General features: G+C 38.3%; 1 protein-coding gene and 1 pseudogene across 1 annotated transcript in view; both read right to left on the minus strand.

Moving 5' to 3' along the window:
* The window catches only part of GLG1 (golgi glycoprotein 1), a 155,840-nt gene that overhangs the window by 73,297 nt on the left and 61,488 nt on the right, over positions 1-21,055 (minus strand). The gene's annotated exons all lie outside the window — the stretch shown is intronic.
* On the minus strand, positions 8,209-13,359 carry LOC132353866 (STING ER exit protein-like; annotated as a pseudogene).

Consider the following 21,055-nt stretch of genomic DNA (forward strand, 5'->3'; position numbering starts at 1 on the left):
AGATATCAATTACAGGAAAAAACTGTAAAAAATACAAACACATGGAGGCTAAAGAATACACTACTTAATAACCAAGAGATCACTGAAGAAATCAAAGAGGAAATCAAAAAATACCTGGAAACAAATGACAATGAAAACACGACGACCCAAAACCTATGGGATGCTGCAAAAGCAGTTCTAAGAGGGAAGTATATAGCAATACAATCCTACCTCAAGAAACAAGAAGAATCTCAAATAAACAACCTAACCTTACACCTAAAGCAATTAGAGAAAGAAGAAGAAGAACAACAAAAAAAACCAAAGTTAGCAGAAGGAAAGAAATCATAAGGATCAGATTAGAAATAAAAGGAAACAACAGCAAAGATCAATGAAACTAAAACCTGGTTCTTTGAGAAGATAAACAAAATTGATAAACCATTAGCCAGACTCATCAAGAAAAAAAGGAAGACTCAAATCAATAGAATTAGAAATGAAAACGGAGAAGTAACAACTGACACTGCAGAAATACAAAGGATCCTGAGAGATTACTACAAGCAACTATATGCCAATAAAATGGACAACCTGGAAGAAATGGACAAATTCTTAGAAAAGCACAACCTTCCGACACTGAAACAGGAAGAAATAGAAAATATAAACAGACCAATCACAAGGACTGAAATTGAAACTGTGATTAAAAATCTTCCAACAAACAAAAGCCCAGGACCAGATGGCTTCACAGGCAAATTCTATCAAACATTTAGAGAAGAGCTAACACCTATCCTTCTCAAACTCGTCCAAAATATAGCAGAGGGAGGAACACTCCCAAACTCATTCTATGAGGCCACCATCACCCTGATACCAAAACCAAAGATGTCACAAAAAAAGAAAACTACAGGCCAATATATCTGACGAACACAGATGCAAAAATCCTCAAAATACTAGCAAACAGAATCCAACAGCACATTAAAAGGATCATACAGGGACTTCCCTGGTGGCTCAATGGTTAGGAATCTGCCCGCCAATGCAGGGGACACGGGTTCGATCCCTGGCTTGGGAGGATCCCACATGCCGTGGAGCAACTGGGCCCATGTGCCACAACTACTGGGCTCGCGCTCTGGAGCCCACGAGCCACAAGTGCTGAGCCCGTGTGCCATGGCTGCTGAGGCCCGCGCACCTGGAGCCCATGCTCTGCAACAGGAGAAGCCACTGTAATGAGAGGCACGCGCACCGCAACAAAGAGTAGCCCCCGCTCGCAGCAACTAGAGAGAGCCTGTGCACAGCAACAAAGACCCAATGCAGACAAAAATAAATAAATAAAATATAAAAAAATAAATTAAAAAAAAACTTAAAAAAAAAAAAAGGATCATACACCATGATCAAGTGGGGTTTATCCCAGGAATGCAAGGATTCTTCAATATACACAAATCAATCAATGTGATACACCATATTAACAAATTGAAGAAGAAAAACCACATGATCATCTCAATAGATGCAGAAAAAGCTTTTGACAAAATTCAACACCCATTTATGATAAAAACCCTCCAGAAAGCAGGCATAGAGGCAACTTACCTCAACATAATAAACGCCATATATGACAAACCCACAGCCAACATTGCTCTCAGTGGTGAAAAACTGAAATCATTTCCACTAAGATCAGAAACAAGACAAGGCTGCCCACTCTCACCATTATTATTCAACATAGTTTTGGAAGTTTTAGCCACAGCAATCAGAGAAGAAAAAGAAATAAAAGGAATCCAAATCAGAAAAGAAGAAGTAAACCTGTCACTGTTTGCAGATGACATGATACTATACATAGAGAATCCTAAAGACTCTATCAGAAAACTCCTAGAGCTAATCAATGAATTTGGTAAAGTAGCAGGACACAAAATTAATGCACAGAAATCTCTTGCATTCCTATACACTAATGACGAAAAATCTGAAAGAAATTAAGGAAACACTCCCATTTACCATTGCAACAAAAAGAATAAAATACCTAGGAATAAACCTACCTAAGGAGACAAAAGACCTGTATGAAGAAAACTATAAGACACTGATGAAAGAAATTAAAGATGATACAAACAGATGGAGAGATATACCATGTTCTTGGACTGGAAGAATCAACATTTTGAAAATGACTCTACTGCCCAAAGCAATCTATGGATTCAATGCAATCCCTATCAAACCACCAATGGCATTTTTCACAGACCTAGAACAAAAAATTGCACAATTTGTATGGAAACACAAAAGACCCCGAATAGCCAAAGCAATCTTGAGAAAGAAAAACGGAGCTGGAGGAATCAGGCTCCCTGACTTCAGACTATACTACAAAGCTACAGTAATCAAGACAAGATGGTACTGGCACAAAAACAGAAATATAGATCAATGGAACAGGATAGAAAGCCCAGAGAAAAACCCACGCACATATAGTCACCTTATCTTTGATAAAGGAGGCAAGAGTATACAATGGAGAAAAGACAGCCTCTTCAATAAGTGGTGCTAGGAAAACTGGACAGCTACATGTAAAAGAATGAAATTAGAACACTTCCTAACACCATACACAAAAAGAAACTCAAAATAGATTAAAGACCTAAATGTAAGGCCAGACACTATAAAACTCTTAGAAGAAAACATAGGCAGAACACTCTATGACATAAATCACAGCAAGGTCCTTTTTGACCCACCTCCTAGATAAATGGAAATAAAAACAAAAATAAACAAATGGGACCTAATGAAACTTAAAAGCTTTTGCACAGCAAAGGAAACCATAAAAAAGACGAAAAGACAACCCTCAGAATGGGAGAAAATATTTGCAAACGAAGCAACTGACAAAGGATTAATCTCCAAAATATACAAGCAGCTCATGCAGTTCAATATCAAAAAAACAAACAACCCAATCCAAAAATGGGCAGAAGACCTAAACAGACATTTCTCCAAAGAAGACATACAGATAGATGGCCAACAAACACATAAAAAGATGCTCAATATCACTAATTATTACAGAAATGCAAATCAAAAGTACAATGAGGTATCACCTCACACCAGTCAGAATGGCCATCATCAAAAAATCTACAAACAATAACTGCTGGAGAGGGTGTGGAGAAAAGGGAACCCTCTTGCACTGTTGGTGGGAATGTAAATTGATACAGCCACTATGGAAAACAGTATGGAGGTTCCATAAAAAACTAAAACTAGAACTACCATATGACCCAGCAATCCCACTACTGGGCATATACCCTGAGAAAACGATAATTCAGAAAGAGTCATGTACCACAATGTTCACTGCAGCACTATTTACAATAGCTAGGACATGGAAGCAACCGAAGTGTCCATCAACAGATGAATGGATAAAGAAGATGTGGCACATATATACAGTGGAATGTTACTCAGCCATAAAAAGAAACAAAGTTGAGTTATTTGTAGTGAGGTGGATGAACCTAGAGTCTGTCATACAGAGTAAAGTAAGTCAGAAGGAGAAAAACAAATACCGTTGCTAATACATATTTATGGAATCTCAAAAAAAAAAAATTGGTTCTGACGAACCTAGGGACATGACAGGAACAAAGACACAGACATAGAGAATGGACTTGAGGACACAGGGAGGGGGAAGGGTAAGCTGGGACGAAGTGAGAGGGTAGCAATGACATATATACACTACCAAATGTAAAATAGATAGCTAGTGGGAAGCAGCTGCATCACACAGGGAGATCAGCTCAGTGCTTTGTGACCACCTAGAGGGGTGGGATAGGGAGGGTGCGATAGGGAGGGTGGGAGGGAGATGCAAGATGGAGGGGATATGGGGATATATGCATACATATAGCTGATTGTTACACAGCAGAAACTAACACACATTGTAAAGCAATTATACTCCAATATAGATGTTAAAAACAAACAAACAAACCAACAAAACAACCCCCCCAAAACCAAAGAAAGGTAGACAGGATGAATAAACAGAACTAGTGCTCTAGACTGATTTGTTTAATGAATTCAGATGCCCACAGCTTGGGTAAGAAACTGGTAATTAGATCAACTAGGGATCTGGACTAGCTCTTTAAATAACCACAACAGGTTATTAAAAAAACTTTGCTTAGTTCATTTGGCTTTTCTAAATCAATGACTTAAATGTTTGGGGTATTACTGTACTTTAATCTCCTAACTGGGTAAGTTAAGCTGAAACAGTTGATTTTAAGGCTTAATACCCCTAGCCCTTCCTCTAAGTTCTGTAAACTCAGTATGGGCTTTAAGGGATAGAACTGTGGAGAAAGAACAATAGACTAGCAGAAGTATTTAGCTATAGAAGCTCTGTGATTTTATTTATTTATTTTTAATATTTATTTATTATTTTATTTATTTATTTTCTCCTTTATTTTTTTTGGCTGTGTCGGGTCTTAGTTGCGGCACATGGGCTTCTCCCTAGTTGTGGCTTGAGGGTTTTCTCTCTCTAGTTGTGGCGCGCAGGCTCCAGGGTGCGTGGGATCTGTAATTTGCGGCACGTAGGCTGTCTAGTTGAGGTACGCAGGCTCAGTAGTTGTGGCGCGCAGGCTTAGTTGCCCCATGGTATGTGCGATTTTAGTTCCCTGACCAGGGATTGAACCCGCATCCCCTGCATTGGAAGGTGGATTCTTTACCACTGGACCACCAGGGAAGTCCCTAGAAGCTCTGTGATTTTAGATGTGTCACTTCTCTAGACCCCCAAGGACAGGCTTTGGACTATAATAGGGATTTCACCACCTAGGATCCATGACAGACAGGAGTGATATTGTCCTGAAACTGAATACAAACTTCTGTGTGCAAGTATATTTTCCTGAGAAGAGAATCCACAGCTGTCATCATAATCTCAAAAAGATCCATAAGTAAGTCAGAAAGACAGATATCGCATGATATTGCTTATATGCGGAATCTAAAAAAAAAAAAAAAAGACACAAAACAGAGATACAAAACAGATAGACTCACCGACTTAGAGAACAAATTTATGGTTACCAGGGGGGAAGGGTAGGGGAGAGGGATAGTTAGGGAGTTTGGGATTGACATGTACACACTGCTATATTTAAAATGGGTAACCAGGGACTTCCCTGGTGGTGCAGTGGTTAAGAATCCGCCTGCCAATGCAGGGGACACGGGTTCGAGCCCTGGTCCGGGAAGATCCCACATGCCATGGAGCAACTAAGCCCGTGCGCCACAACTGCTGAGCCTGCGCTCTAGAGCCCACGAGCCACAGCTACTGAGCCCGCGTGCCACAACTACTGAGGCTGCGTGCCACAACTACTGAAGCCCGTGCGCCTAGAGCCCGTGCTCCGCAACAAGAGAAGCCACTGCAATGAGAAGCCCGCGCACTGCAACAAAGAGTAGCTCCCACTCGCCGCAACTAGAGAAAGCCCGCATGCAGCAACAAAGACCCATCCCAGCCATAAATAAATACGTAAATAAATCAGTAAAAATAAAAATTAAAAAAATAACTAACAAGGACCTCTTGTATAGCACAGGGAACTCTGCTCAATATTATGTAACAACATACATGGGAAAAGACTTTGAAAAAGCATAGATACATGTATATGTATAACTGAATCACTTTGCTGTACACCTGAAACTAACATAACATTGTTAATCAACTATACTCCAATATAAAATAAAAAGTTAAAAAAAAAGAACACTGGACAGCCTTCAAGACAATACTATGGCAGTCTTCAGAATAATAAAGTTTATAATCAAAGCCAACAATGCACTGAAGTACAGTTGACCCTGGAACAACATGGGTTTGAACTGCATGGGTCCACGTATATTTGGATTTTTTTAAATAAATGCACACTATGGTTTAAAAAAAAAAAAAGAAACACTGGTCTAAGATGGTCAAGATTCTTTCCAGCTTTCTGAGTCTATAAAAGCAGAGATGTGGAACACAAAAATAGAGTATTTGTTGAATTCCACATCTTTTAATGCAGGTAATTTCTGTATTATGATTATGGTTTCCTACTACTTCATCTTAATCATTCTCTGCTGGTCAAAGTCACAACAAACAGGTTTCAGAATATACTGCTGAAAAGCTTGAGTCTGAATGTTCTCAATTAATTCAACCATCACATTCACTTAAGAGGATGATTTTTACAAAGAGTATAAGTCTGGAACTATGATTTCCCCAAAGGTGAACAGGCTGAGTTAATGAGTCTGGCAGGAGAAATTAAAGGATTCACAAAACTAACTTGGAAGTTGTCCCAGTTTCTGAAACAGAAATCTTGGGAATTAGACTGTCTAAAATATGAAACATTCTATAGTCACATCCACTGAAGTTGAACTACCCACCAGATCACACCTGATACTAAATTAAGTGGCAATAGACTCTGTTTATTAATCACTAAGAGAAAACAAAAAAACAAAACAAAAAAATCAGTAGCATTGGTGCTTTCACGGCCTTGCAAAAATCTGAAGGCTGGGCAACAGCCCGATGCCTCCTTCTGATTAGAAACATTCTGCTACAGTAGTAAGTAAATTCTTCTTCTGGGAGTTTATACATTAAGAACCCCGTAAACTTCCAATCATATGAGCAATTCATTTATTAACTTGGCCCAAACCACCTCACTCTTGCCCACCAAAAAAGCACACTGAAAATAATATAGTTGGTAATGATTAGATAAACTCAGTTGTTTAGTCTGGGTAAACTTTCCCTGAGCAAGTGTAAACTGAATATTAACCCTCAGTCAGATTCATTACTAAGTTCCTCTTAGTGCCTTATTCTGGCTTAATCAGAATTAATCTTTTAATAAATTTATTTATTTATTTATTTTTGGCTGATTGGGTCTTCACTGCTGCGTGAGGGCTTTCTCTAGTTGCGGCAAGCGAGGGCTACTCTTCATTCCGGTGCAGGCTTCTCATTGCGGTGGCTTCTCTTTTTGCGGAGCATGGGCTCTAGGCGCGCAGGCTTCAGTAGTTGTGGCTCGCAGGCTCTAGAGCATAGGCTCAGTAGTTGCGGTGCACGGGCTTAGTTGCTCCGCAGCATGTGGGATCTTCCCAGACCAGGCCTCGAACCCGTGTCCCCTACATTGGCAGGCGGATTCTTAACCACTGCGCCACCAGGGAAGTCCTCCAGAATTAATTTTTATTTGTACCCAGGATAGCTGCTAAGTATTGTTTTTCCCAAAGAACAGTGATAAACATAAGCTTCATGCCCTCCAACTGTGCTCTGATTCACTAAAGAGTTTTGCTTTTGTATGATTCTTTAACATTCATCCATCTTTTCAGAAAGGATTTACGTACAGGTTCAGCGCGAGATAAAAAGAAAAGGTATGAAACAATTACAGATGCTGGCTCTCAAGTAAATTACTGTGGTAGAGGAGGTAAAACATGAGTCTGTACCTAACGATCACACAAAGTTGAATGTGGAGTTGAAGGAGCTTGATATCTTAAAGAACGAAAGAAGTACCACCACCCCTCATGAGTTAGGATGATAGAATCAGAGAGAGTCTAATGGAGGAGGGAACAACTGAGTTCAGCCTTAAAAGGAGGTTGTGATTTGGTGATGTAATACTGTGTCTAGGTTGAGGCAGGTGAGAGGGGGGCTGTGAATACTAGGTGTGGAGGAGTTTGAAAGGTATATTCTGTACAGAGGGCAGAGACCTGAGCAAGAAAGTGAGGAACTCTGTGGTGACCATTCTTAGGCTTACATATTTGGCATCTCCTAATACACGGTGAGATAACTACAAAATTTTAATAAAATCCCAACATTGGTCCAATAGTGGTTTGCCATCGTCCATATTAATATGTTATGGTAAACTCAGTGCAGAGAGTGGTGCCTCAATTTACTGTTATTTACCTCTGTGCTCCCCCAATGGGTGGTGGGGTTAACAACAGGTAAATAATGTATAATTACTTTTTAATAATCTTTAAACATTTTATTAACTTTGAAGAAGGAATAAGAACAGCTACTTTAGAAACTAGAGACATTCAAGCACTGATCTATTCATAGAATTTTTACACAGCTCAAGAAGTGTACATCACAGGGGCAAAAAATAGTACAGAAGACCTATATACTATATACAGAAAGATTCAGAAAAATCCATTTCTAGAAAGCAGATCATAGGGACTCATAGACCTCACTGAATCTAGGAGAATCAAAGGGAAGCAACATAAAGCCTTCTGCTGGGGCATAAAGGTAGGAACCAGTCCATGTAGTCTAAGAAAAGCTCTTTTTCCTCTTGATCTAAATGTTTGCTTCCAGCTGGGTTCAGAGAAAGGTCCTGATCATTTGAACTGGTGGTTAGTCAAAGTCCCTTTCATGTTTGCTTTCTTGGCTTCTAGTTCAGCCAGCTCTTGCAACTGCCTGTTGCTCAGGACTTTGCGTTCCAACTGTTATTCAGTCGCTTTGGCATTCTGTGCACACAAGTCAGCAACTTCCCTAGCCTCAGTCTTCTCTTCCTCTTCATCAATAGCAGACACAGTGACAGAGCTGAACGTGCCCATGTCTTTAGTCCATTTGGTCACTATCACCTTCTTAGGAGGCTCTTGTTTCTGGGTATATGTATTTCATTTTCCCAAAACTCTGGCCAAACCTGACTACCGCTCCATCCACAATGGAGGCCATGGGAGCATTCTTCAGCTGGGACCGGCAGAAGAGTGGCAGTCTACACTTCGTACACTTCTTCCTGCGCTGTCCTTCCACACCTTCAGGCCTCCAAAGATACACAGTATCTTCAACTTGTGTTACAAAACTTGTGCCTGTGTTTGGCAGCATCAATTACATAGACCAGTCCTGGGGACTCATGGGTAATTTCTCTGACAGCCCAGTACCAGGACCATCTGGCAACACGAAGAGTAACAGACATCAAGGGGCTTCTCACCATCATCATATTCCTCCCCAGGTCGGAGGTGTTGGAGCAGACTACTGACCAGGGCACTTTTAGGTGTAGTTCAGAGAAACAGCCCAAAAACTCAACACCAAGAATGTTACTCAATGTTACTTCTATAGGAACATGATGCAATTTAAAGGGATAAAAGATAAATAGGCAAGACCCCCCCCACACAAATTAGGGCCCATTTAACCCTGGTTCTTGGACAGTCAGGGGACTATGATGAAGTCAAGACTTACTTGTCTTGTACCTTTAAAATGAAAAATATCCTCAATGGCCTTTAATTCTAATTTTATATATATATATATATATATATATATATCCATATCTATATCTATATTATAGTGGGAATTAGCAAATGGTTCTGCTCTGGTTCAGGTAACATACTTACTCATAGATAAAAAATACTGGCAAGACTTGCAGCTTTGTCAAGTACTAATTCATTCATCTTCAATGAGGCTTTAGCTCTATTTTAAAAATATGAAAGCGCAATAACCTGGCTAATTACTGGACTTAACAGCTCACACACCAAGACTGAGCAACTCTTGACTCACTGACAGAATGATCCACATCCATGAAGATGCTATGCCCCAAAATTCACTTTGAGAAGTCAAATTACATCTTATTTTTGCCTAAGAAAACTCTAAAACTAGTTTAAATGACCAAATGGAAACACTCAACATTAATAAAATTTATCATCTTCTGTGCCCAGAGCAGGGAATGACAAATAAGGATATAGGAATCTAGTTACTGAACAAAAACTGCATCATTACATTATGGCCCAAAGGATACACACTGGATTATCATTTTATAAATCTTAAAGTTTATTAAAAAATGTAAATTACAAAACCAAGTAATTTTCTGTACTATAAGAAATATTGTGAAGTTTTTCCCCATCCCCCCCCCCATTTTTCTATTATGAATCAGAAATAAAGGTACCTATAAACTGTAGGAGACAGGTCATCCTCAAAAGAATGTTTAGAGATATTTCTTTCACATGCAGAGCTCATTCAACCTTTTCATCAACCTTCCATTTGGGACTGCCTAATATTGAAGAAATACAGGGATTGTTTTGTAATGACAAGTGCTTTAAAATCCAATTATGGCCTTGCAAGGACTCTGCCTCACTTCACCATTGTTAATGAATGAGTTTTTCTGGAACTAAATCATCCTCATGAGAGCCTACTATCAGCAAGGAGAAAAAAGTTACCTCCTACCAACTCTTTTTTTTCTCCCTAGGAGACAACTTAGAAGTTCAGAATCCAATTTGGTCCTAATGTGGGGGGGGCAGGGAAGAAAAAAGAGTCAGGCATTCTGTCAAGTGCTTGGCCAGATTCCCCTTTAGCTTCAAGGGAAAGAATCTTGGACAGGTCTATCAACGTGGCTTCCAGCCATGACAGGCACACAGATGTAAAGAGATAAAAGACCTTGTTTTTCATTGCCCAGTTTCCTGGATAAAGTCAGTTTTGGTGCCCATGTTACAAGAGTGGCACCTAGAGCATTATCATTCAGTCTAAAGTGCCTAACATTTATAAAGTATTTTGCAGACAATTCACCAAAAAGGACATACTTCCTCTGAACTGTGAGGCTACAATGACTACTACTACTATGTCAACACTACAAAAATACAGCACCAAAATTCTTCTGAAATGGCTACCCACAGTATTTTTCATACCTCATAAAAACAGACACCGTGCAGTAGATCCCCTCATTTCATCGTGTTTGAGAGGAAACATGGTAGAAAGAATTCTGGATTAGGAGCCAAAAAACTTAAGTTCTGATTCCAGTTCCATTTTATATTCATGTATAACAAACCTTGATAAAGTCACATAATTTTTCAGGCTTCAAATTTCATGTCTACAGAACAGATAAATCCTGCTTTACGTACTTCACAGGGCTGTTATGAGTAGAATTATTTAAAAGGCCTTTGAAAATTATAGAGGGCCTTGCAAATATAATACTGGCCCTTCAGTCTCTGCACATAATATAATCAAATAAACATCAAAAGCAACATTACTGCTTTTTAGTAGTCCATAATTCATGCAGGAGAAGAATAAGAATTCAAAATAAATGACATACATATTTGATTGTATTTGTATATACTATCTCTGAAAGGACATATAAAAATATTTACTTTCACTATATACCCTTTTGCACTTTTTGAATTTTGTGCCACATGCAAAAAAGAAGAAAAAAAAACAAAAGCCAAAGATAATTCCACTTTAAGACATAAACGTAGACACCTTTGAAAATATCTGGAATACATCTTCATGGTTGGGGCACCGAGGAAATTTAATGATATATCCTCCTCAGTCCATATTTTCCTCTTTTTTTCTCTTCCACTGTCTATTCCAAATCAGGTAGTGGTGGGGAGGAAATATGGAATATCAACATCCTCTGGGACATGGCAAGTGGAAATCTGGCCCTTTTAAGAGCCCTACAGGGGACTTCCCTGGTGGCGCAGTGGTTAAGAATCTGCCTGCCAATGCAGGGGACATAGGTTCGAGCCCTGGTCCGGGAAGATCCCACATGCCACAGAGCAACTAAGCCCGTGCGCCACAACTACTGAGCCTGCGCTCTAGAGCCGGCAAGCCACAACTAATGAAGCCCACGTGCCCTAGAGCCCATGCACCGCAACTACTGAGACCACGTGCTGCAACTACTGAAGCCTGCACGCCTAGAGCCCATGCTCCACAACAAGAGAAGCCACCACAATGAGAAGCCCGTGCACCACAATGAAGAGTAGCCCCTGCTCGCCGCAACTACAGAAAGGCTGCGCACAGCAACGAAGACCCAGTGCAGACACTAAATTTAAAAATAAATAAATAAATAAATAAAAGAAGAAATGTGTATTAAAAAAAAAAAAAGATGATGAGGATGAGTATAATTCTTGTGACTTTCTGTCTGAATTAAAAAAAAAAAAATCGCACAAGGACTCAGAGGCAAAGAATATACAAATCAATTTTCACTGCAAAGTAAAGGAGCTGTTACAGTGGAGGATTACTGGACTGAATGTCAATATTATGACATAGTATAAGTGTGTTTCATGTTTGGTAATTGCAATCATTGTTGCTTTTGTTGTGGTCATCCATGTACAGTGCTTGGTGTCAGTCTATTTATCTCTTGTAAAAATAAAATACAGTGTGTGTGTGTGAAAAAAAAAAAAAAAAGAGTCCTACATTGGTAGTTCTACTCTAAGAAAAGCACATTAACAATTTTATGGCCTAGTTTTCCCAGTGTGGTCAACAGTTACATGGGAGTTTTAAAATGAGAGATGAAAACAAAATTCTCTGAAGAGCATTATATGAATTATGAGCAGAATGTCATCCTCATACACTATTGGTGGAATTGTAAACTGATGCAACAGCTATGGAAACAGTACAGAGATTCTTCAAAAATTTAAAAATAGAACTACCGTATGATTCGGCAATTCTACTTCTGGGTATTTACCTGAGGAAAACAAAAACACTAATTTGAAAAGATATATGCACCCCTATGTTCACTGCAGCATTATTTACAATAACAAAGATATGGAAGCAGCCTAAGTGCCCATCAACAGACGAATGGATAAAGAAGATATGGTACACACACATACACACACACACAATGGAATATTACTCAGACATAAAAAAGAATGAAATCTTGTCATTTGCAACAACATGGATGAACCTAGAGGGTATTACGCTAAGTGAAATAAATCAGACAGAGAAAGACAAACACTGTATGATATCACTTATATGTGGAATCTAAAAAAAAAAAAACACAAATGAACAAACATAACAAAACGTAAACAAAGTTACAGATATAGAGAACAAACAGATGTCTGCCAGGGAGAAGGAGGGTAGGGGGAAGTAAGAAATAGGAGAGGGGTATTAAGAGGTACAAACTTCCAGTTGCAAAATAAATGTCATGGGTATGAAATGTACAGTGTGGGGTATTATAGTCAATAACCACGTAATATCTCTGTATGGTGACATATGCAACTGGACTCATCATGGTGATCATTTTGGAATGAGGAGAAACACTGAATCACTATGTTGTATAACAGGAGCTAACATAGTGTTGTAGGTCAATTATATTTCAAGAACAAACAAATAAACAAACTCATAGAAAAAGACATCAGATTTGTGGTTACCAGAGAAGAAGGGCAGGGGGTGGGGAGGGTAAGAGGAATTGGACAAAGGCAATCAAAAAGTACAAACTTTCAGTTATAAAATAATAAGTACTAGGGATGTAACGTACATGATAAATATAATTAACACTGCTATATGTTATACATGAAAGTTGAGAGTAAATCCTAAGATTATCATCACAAGAAAAAAAATTTTTTTCTATTTATTTAATTTTGTACTTCTAAGAGATGATGGATATTCACTAAACTTTTGTGATAATCACTTCATGATGTATGTAAATCAAATCATTATGCTGTATACCTTAAACTTATACAATGCTGTATGTCAATTATATCTCAATAAAACTAGAAGGGAAAGAAAAGGAACAGAATGTCAATTTTAATACGGTACCTTTCATACTCTTCATTTGCCATCTCAGATGATTTGGAACAGCTGAATATAGGTACAAATGTGTCAAAACAGTGGCTACTACAGCCAAATGCAAAGTGGGAAAGGAGACTAAAATAGAGACAAAATTTCCAGACATCTGACAATACTATTAATGTTTATACCCAGTAAATCTGGAATGATTCTATCAATGTAGCTCATTACCTCCAATCCAACTATGCTATTTCTATAATTGTGAAAAGATAAAACCAAAAAATGGATGTAAGATTACAGGACGCAAAAAAAGTCCTGAAATTAAATATAATTTCTCATGTTCCATACCCAAGTATCTAAAAATACCACATTTCTTCCATACTGACTAGTGGTGAGTGCACTGTTTACTTTTACTGGCCTGATGAGAAGCCAATAGGGCTGAACTGCCAGACTGCACAGACCCTTTCTGTATAACCCATTTCAGATGACTGGTGCTGCTTAAGAGAACAGCTGTGATTCAGGGACTGGCCTTCTATCTGAATTAAGTCTGCAACTACACTGCATAATTCTGAAGGATGTGCAAGTTTTGAAGCAGGAATGGGCAGGAGATAAAAATTCAGTTAGATGAGAGAGATGAAGAACTTTTTTTAAAAAAAATATTTTACTTACTTACTTACTTACTTATTTATTTATTTTGGCTGTACCGGGTCTTAGCTGTGGCATGTGGGATCTTCATTGCAGTGTGAGGGATCTTTAGTTGCAGCATGCGGACTTCTTAGCTGTGGTATGCAGACTCTTAGTTGCGGCATGCATGTGGGATCTAGTTCCCCGACCAGGGATCGAACCCGGGCCCCCTGCATCAGGAGCACGAAGTCTTGACCGCCAGGGAAGTCCCAATGAAGAACATTTGAGTAGGGCTTCCCTGGTGGCGCAGTGGTTAAGAATCCGCCTGCCAATGCAAGGGACACGGGTTCAAACCCTGGTCCAGGAAGATCCCACATGCCGTGGAGCAGCTAAGCTGGTGCGCGACAACAACTGAGCCTGCACTCTAGAACCTGCGAGCCACAACTACTGAGCCTGTACGCCACAACTACTGAAGCCTGCGCGCCTAGAGCCCATGCTCTGCAACAAGAGAAGCCACCGCAGTAAGAAGTCCGTGCACGGCAACGAAGAGGAGCCCCCGCTCGCCGCAACTAGAGAAAGCCTGCGTGCAGCAACGAAGACCCAATGCAGCCAAAAAAAAAAAGAACATTTGAGTATGGTAAGTTGGAATGGGGGAAGAAGAGTACCTGATAGCTTAACACCAGTGGATGCTTAAATGGACTTGAAAAGTGGTAGAGGAACAGCAAAGAGTTATCACATAAATAGTCCCCTCTCAAAAGGGAGTCACATGGGGCTTCCCTGGTGGTGCAGTGGTTGAGAATCTGCCTGCTAATGCAGGGGACATGGGTTCGAGCCCTGGTCTGGGAAGATCCCACATGCCGCGGAGCAACTAGGTCCGTGAGCCACAACTACTGAGCCTGCGTGTCTGGAGCCTGTGCTCCGCAACAAGAGAGGCCGCGATAGTGAGAGGCCCGCGCACCACAACGAAGAGTGGCCCCCACTTGCCACAACTAGAGAAAGCCCTCGCGCAGAAACGAAGACCCAACACAGCCAAAAATAAAAATTAATTAATTAATTAATTAAAATTATTAAAAAAAAAAAAAAAGGGAGTCACATGGAGAAACTGAAAGGGCAAAAGAAATCACTATTGAACAGGGACTTCCCTGGTGGTCCAGTGATTAAGAATGCACCTTCCAATGCAGGGGACATGGGTTCAATCCCTGGTCGGGGAACTAAGATCCCACATGCCGCGGGGCAACTAAGCCCGCATGCCACAAATACGGAGCCTGTGTGTTGCAATGAACTGAGATCCTACAAGCCGCTCAGCACGGCCAAAAAAAAAAACCCTTTAAAGCCACTTGACCTCAGACCTCAAAGCCATTTAAATATCCCATTTTTTACTTCTTCCTGTCAAGGTGGTATTCTCCTTTACTGTAGTAAGTTCTAATAAATTCAGCTTTGCTTTATTAACAGATTGGTGAAATTTGGAGGAGTTCATCAGGTTCTATGCCAACAGATCCTTCAACATCCAGTTCAAAGGCATCTAGGCCTGAACAGGGAAAAACTTAATTGATATATTTTAAAAACAATCTTCTGGGGTTAACAACATCAGTAATGTACATAAAATCTAGAGAAATCTTCAGAAGTTTTCCATATTTCTTCTTGCTTAGATAATATCATTCTACAGTCGGTAGAACAAAGGTACATTAATCGTATGTTAATAATTACCATTATATCAAACTATAAAGGCTGAAATGATAGAAATTAAACACTTTGGGAAATATTGATAAATTAATATAAACTAATAAAGATGCAATATTTAATAAGAATTATCCATAATCTCTAAATCACATCTTTGCCTTTTAAAGTGGTAATTTTCTATTATAAAATTGATTTGAAACTAAAGTGCAAAGAACAAAAAACCAGGAGGATCCTTTTGCTGGTAACTTCAGTTGAGCCAATGATCACTATATGACCTGAATATATAATAATTCCCCACACTTCAGTTACAATAGGTAGGAAACTGAATAAAAAGCAAGACATTTTGACTCCAATTGGTTATCTAATATGATTCTATAAAAACAGATAATTACCTTTTTGAGGAAGGGGAAATACTGTTGCAGAAATAACTGGGAGAGGTGAAAGGAGATAGGCAGAACAATCACAGATTCTTTTAGAATTATTGTTTTAAAACACTGTAAGTTTGTCAGCGGTTTAAATATGCATTACTTCTCCAGTAAAAAAATATTTACTTCCAATAATGGAAACAAAAGACACTTCCAGGTATTTTGGAGCACTTATTACTGTATAGTCTGTAGAACTGGCTATGCAGCATAGACTTTGGAGAGACATACCTGGGATCAGATCAATTTGGCCTCTTCCAGGTATTAGCTGTGTAACCCTGGACAAATTATTTAACTTTTGTAAGCCTAAATTTCCTTACCTATAAATGAGGATAATAAGAGTATTTATTACACATGCAGCAATAAGTAGAGCAAAACACATAAAGCACCTAGCACAGTGCTCATTGTAAATATACAATAAATATTATCTATAAAAATAATAACAGTTATTATTATTATTATAGTATACTTCTAGAAGAGTTCATTTTGTACTGCCCCAACCCCAAAATAAACCAATTTCAAAAATAAGGAAAAAAACAGAGGTTTTCTTTTTAAATCTAAGATACATAGATTCTTAGCCGTAGGAAGGCAACTTCAGTTTAAGTAGTTCAATTACATTAGGATAAACTAGAGTAAAGGAATAAATTAATTTAGGAAATTAAGGTAGAAAAATCTTATCCTAATGGAAAGAAGAGTCTTTACATCACTTCACCAATTTTGCGTAGCACAAATAAGTGTGTGTGGAATTTGTCTTGCTCCTCACTCTAATCTCTCAATCTAATATCCATATACAAATCCAGATTAGATATCTGTTTTGAACTTCATTTAGGTTTTTGTTTCTAAGCAAACATCAGAAGTTAAATAGTTTTGATTTTGTTCACTCAACTGTTTTAAGGCTCCAAACAATCTCTGTATTTAAGTCCAACTGTTTAGATGCAAGTATCTTTAAATATGCAAACAAACCAAGGCTCTTAGTCATCTAAAATCGCTTTTCTAAATTTTACTTGGTAAATGTTTCTAGCCCACTGCTGGCAGTCAATGCACTTCTCTCATCACATCAAACTCAAGTTGATTCATTTTGTGAAAGTAAATGCTGCTTGTCACCAACTGTCAATTTTAATAAGCAAGACTGATGCCTTTGACAACTCAGTCAATGCCATGTATCTGTCTGGGTTTGTTACTTTAAGTCACCTGACAGCCACCTGTGAACAGATCGTACAAAGCAGTACAAAAGTGGTCCAGGGTTACTACCATAATTCTTTCAAATACACTCAGACCTTACAACAGTATCTTTAAAATTTTGATCATCACAGTTATTATTCTTCAGAAGAGTACTGGGAAATCTAATGTCTAAAATAGAAGCCTTTGATTTAGGGTCTCTGAATCTTTAGTTACACCAGAAATATAGAAGATAAGGATCTATGACTGGAGGAATGTTCACTATTTCAAAGATAATATTTTAAATTCTGACATGTGATACAAATGAAATGCCTCATGGACCACAGAAAGAGGACAGAACAAGTAACATAAGTGAGCCACAGAAAGAACACAAGCATTTTCCCAACTGAAATCTTACTAAATAATCCACATCACAGAACTCGACTGGGGAAAGGCTCTCTGCATTAGGTAGGGCATAACTACACCTATTCAGAAGCAGGACTTAATATCTAATAACCCCAAACATATTTTTGTTACAGTTTCAGAAGAAAGAAAAAAAAAGACTGGGGAGAGGGGAACAGTAGAAAGTCAATTTTGGATTGCTTTCTCTCTTGCTTTTGATGCCAAGGAATATTTTTAATCTTTTACCTAGACTCTCTATGATCCTTATTTTCACCTCAGTATGCAAGAAGAAAAGATTCAAGCATTTACCTGAGACTTCTCTCTGTAATATGGACTAAATAAAATCCGTAAAATGCAACATTCTAAGACTTACTTAAAATACACACTTTGGGGACTTCCCTGGTTGTCCAGTGGTTAAGACTTCGCCTTCCAATGCAGGGAGTGTGGGTTCCGTCCCTGGTTGGAGAGCTAAGATCCCACATGCCTCACGGTCAAAAAACCCAAAACATAAAACAGAAGCAGTATTGTAACACATTCAATAAAGACTTAAAAAAAAAATTAAAAAAAAAAATACACACTTCAATTGTAAGCTGTACTGTACACACCTTTATGTCTACTCTGAGTCATCTGTCTGGTTAAGAATCTTACAACATTATGAATGTTGGTGGCTAGTTATGCCATTAACACAAAGAATTCAGAAGCATATACATAAGCCAAAATATGTGACTCATGACCAATTTTGAAAGAAAAATTTAGGACATAATTCATACGGGATATCTTAGTATCATCTAATTAAGTAACTTACTAAAAACCTTTAGCCAGGATTTTAATTTTTAAACTTCATCTTAAAATTACCAAATATACATTTATTTTTTCAGGTATAGAAGAGTTTATTTTACATCATAGTACACAGTGAATACCAAATATACATTTTAAAACATAAAATAATATGGGATAGTTTTGGTCTAACAGCCAGTTAATGAAGTTTGAAAAGAAAGATAAGTGAAGGTATTAATATTCCCTTTCCAAAAGGCTTGACACTGAATAAATGATCTCAACATCCATGACTTACCAAGTAATTTATTAGACTGGTTACTAAATTGTTCCTGCTTCCGAAACAAAGAAACAGTGCAGAGGAATTGGAAATCGACTTCCCTGGTTTAAAAGAGTCTCTTATAAGTTCATTTTGGCGCCATTAAAAATTCCTAAGTTTTTCTGACAGCTCATATAGCTCAATACAAAAAAACAAACAACCCAATCGAATAATGGGCAGAAGACCGAAACAGACATTTCTCCAATGAAGACATAGAGATGGCCAATAGGCACATGAAAAGATGCTCAACATCACTAATTATTAGTGAAATGCAAATCAAAACTACAGTGAGGTACCACCTCACACTGATCAAAATGACCATTATTAAAAAGTCTACAAATAACAAATGCTGGAAAGGCTGTGGAGAAAAGACAACCCCTCCTACACTGTTGGTGGGAATGTAAGTTGGAGTAGCCACTATGGAAAACAGTATGGAAGTTCCTCAAAAAACTAAAAACAGAGTTGCCATATGATCCAGCAATCCCACTCCTGGCCATATATCCAGACAAAAATATAATTTGAAAAGATACATGCACCCCTATGTTCACAGCAGCACTATTCACAATAGCCAAAACATGGAAACAACCTAAATGTCCATCAACAGATGAACTGACAAAGAAGATGTGGTGCATAATACAATGGACTACTACTCAGCCATAAAAAAGAATGAAATAATGCCATTTGCAGCAACATGGATGGACCTAGAGATTATCATACTAAGTTAAGTAGAAAGAGAAAGACAAATACCATATGATATCACTTATATGTGGAATCTAAAATATGACACAAATGAACTAATCTACAAAATAGAAACAGACTCACAGACATAGAGAACAGACTTGTGGTTGCTAAGGGGGAGTGGGGTGGGGGAGGGATGGATTGGGAGTTTGGGGTTAGCAGATGCAAACTATTATATAGAGAATGGATAAACAAAGTCCTACTATATAGCACAGGGAACTATATTCAATATCCTGTGATAAACCATAATGGAAAAGAATATAAAAAAGAATGTGTGTGTGTGTGTATAACTGAATCACTTTGCTGTACAGCAGAAATTAACACAAAATTGTAAATCAACTACACGTCAATAAAAAAAATTCCTAAGTTCTTCTGGTTTTATTTTGCTCCTGGCCCCCTTGGAGGTGGTAGTACCTCATTTAAAAACAGTAACAAAGGGCTTCCCAGGTGGCGCAGTGGTTGAGAATCCACCTGCCAATGCAGGGGACACGGGTTCGATCCCTGGTCCAGGAAGATCCCACATGCCACAGAGCAACTAAGCCTGTGTGCCACAACTACTGAGCCTGCGCTCTAGAGCCCGCGAGCCACAACTACTGAGCCCGCGTGCCCCAACTACTGAAGCCCGCATGCCTAGCGCACATGCTCCACAACAAGAGAAGCCACCGCAATGAGAAGACCGTGCACAGCAATGAAGAGTAGCCCCCACTCGCCTCAAATAGAGAAAGCCCGCGGGCAGGAACTAAGACCCAACACAGCCAAAAATAAATAAATAAATAAATTTATTTTTTTTTAAAAAGTAACAAAAAAATTCCTAAAAATGTAAGTTATCTCTGCAACCTTTTCCCTGTTTCACCAATAGCTTATTTAATATAATTATACATCCTCTCTAAAAATCTCAGGAAAAAAAAATAGAAATAATGAATAGCAGATTCTTTTTCCAAAGATGACTGATCACTTTCACCTTAGAATTTAAGATTAAGTAGATCTAACTTACATAATTAATTGCCACCAAAATAGATCAGACACAACAAAAGTGTCTTATATCTGTGTATTGGCTTAACGCTGCAGTTTCCATTAATGACAAAATTCAAAACATTTTTTTCACATTTAGCTTTCTTTTTGCATGGTGAGGAAAGCAACTGACTAAGACTATGAAATTGTTAATTCCTATCCCTATTCTACCAGTTAACTCATACTATGAGTTGGGAGGAGCTAATCATTAATCCCATCCTCTGCCACTACAACGCTTTAAATTTTAAGTACGGTGAAAAGAGAAAAACACATTTTTTCAAACCTTTCTCCCATAAAATTTAGAGCCATACCTATCTAAAGCCATCTGACAATTCTGATAGTATAATCACCAACTCAACAGTTAACATCTGTGAAAAATATCCCCTTCCTATTAATAGAGGGATCATTTAAGTTGTCTCTGATATCAAAAGTTATATTCTTATTATATATATAAAATATTGATTTAATCCACTGATGACAGCTTAAACTTGCATTTCAGAACAGAAAAATAATTCAGAGTGAAAAATTCAAAGTTTTAAAGTCAGTATCCCAATATCAGTTTCTGCATGAGAACCTGGGCCCTTCAGTTGATCCTCCATTCTAAAAATATCTGCTGCAGGA

Source organism: Balaenoptera ricei, chromosome 19 (genome assembly GCF_028023285.1).
Source record: "Balaenoptera ricei isolate mBalRic1 chromosome 19, mBalRic1.hap2, whole genome shotgun sequence".
In the NCBI taxonomy this organism is placed as follows: domain Eukaryota; kingdom Metazoa; phylum Chordata; class Mammalia; order Artiodactyla; family Balaenopteridae; genus Balaenoptera; species Balaenoptera ricei.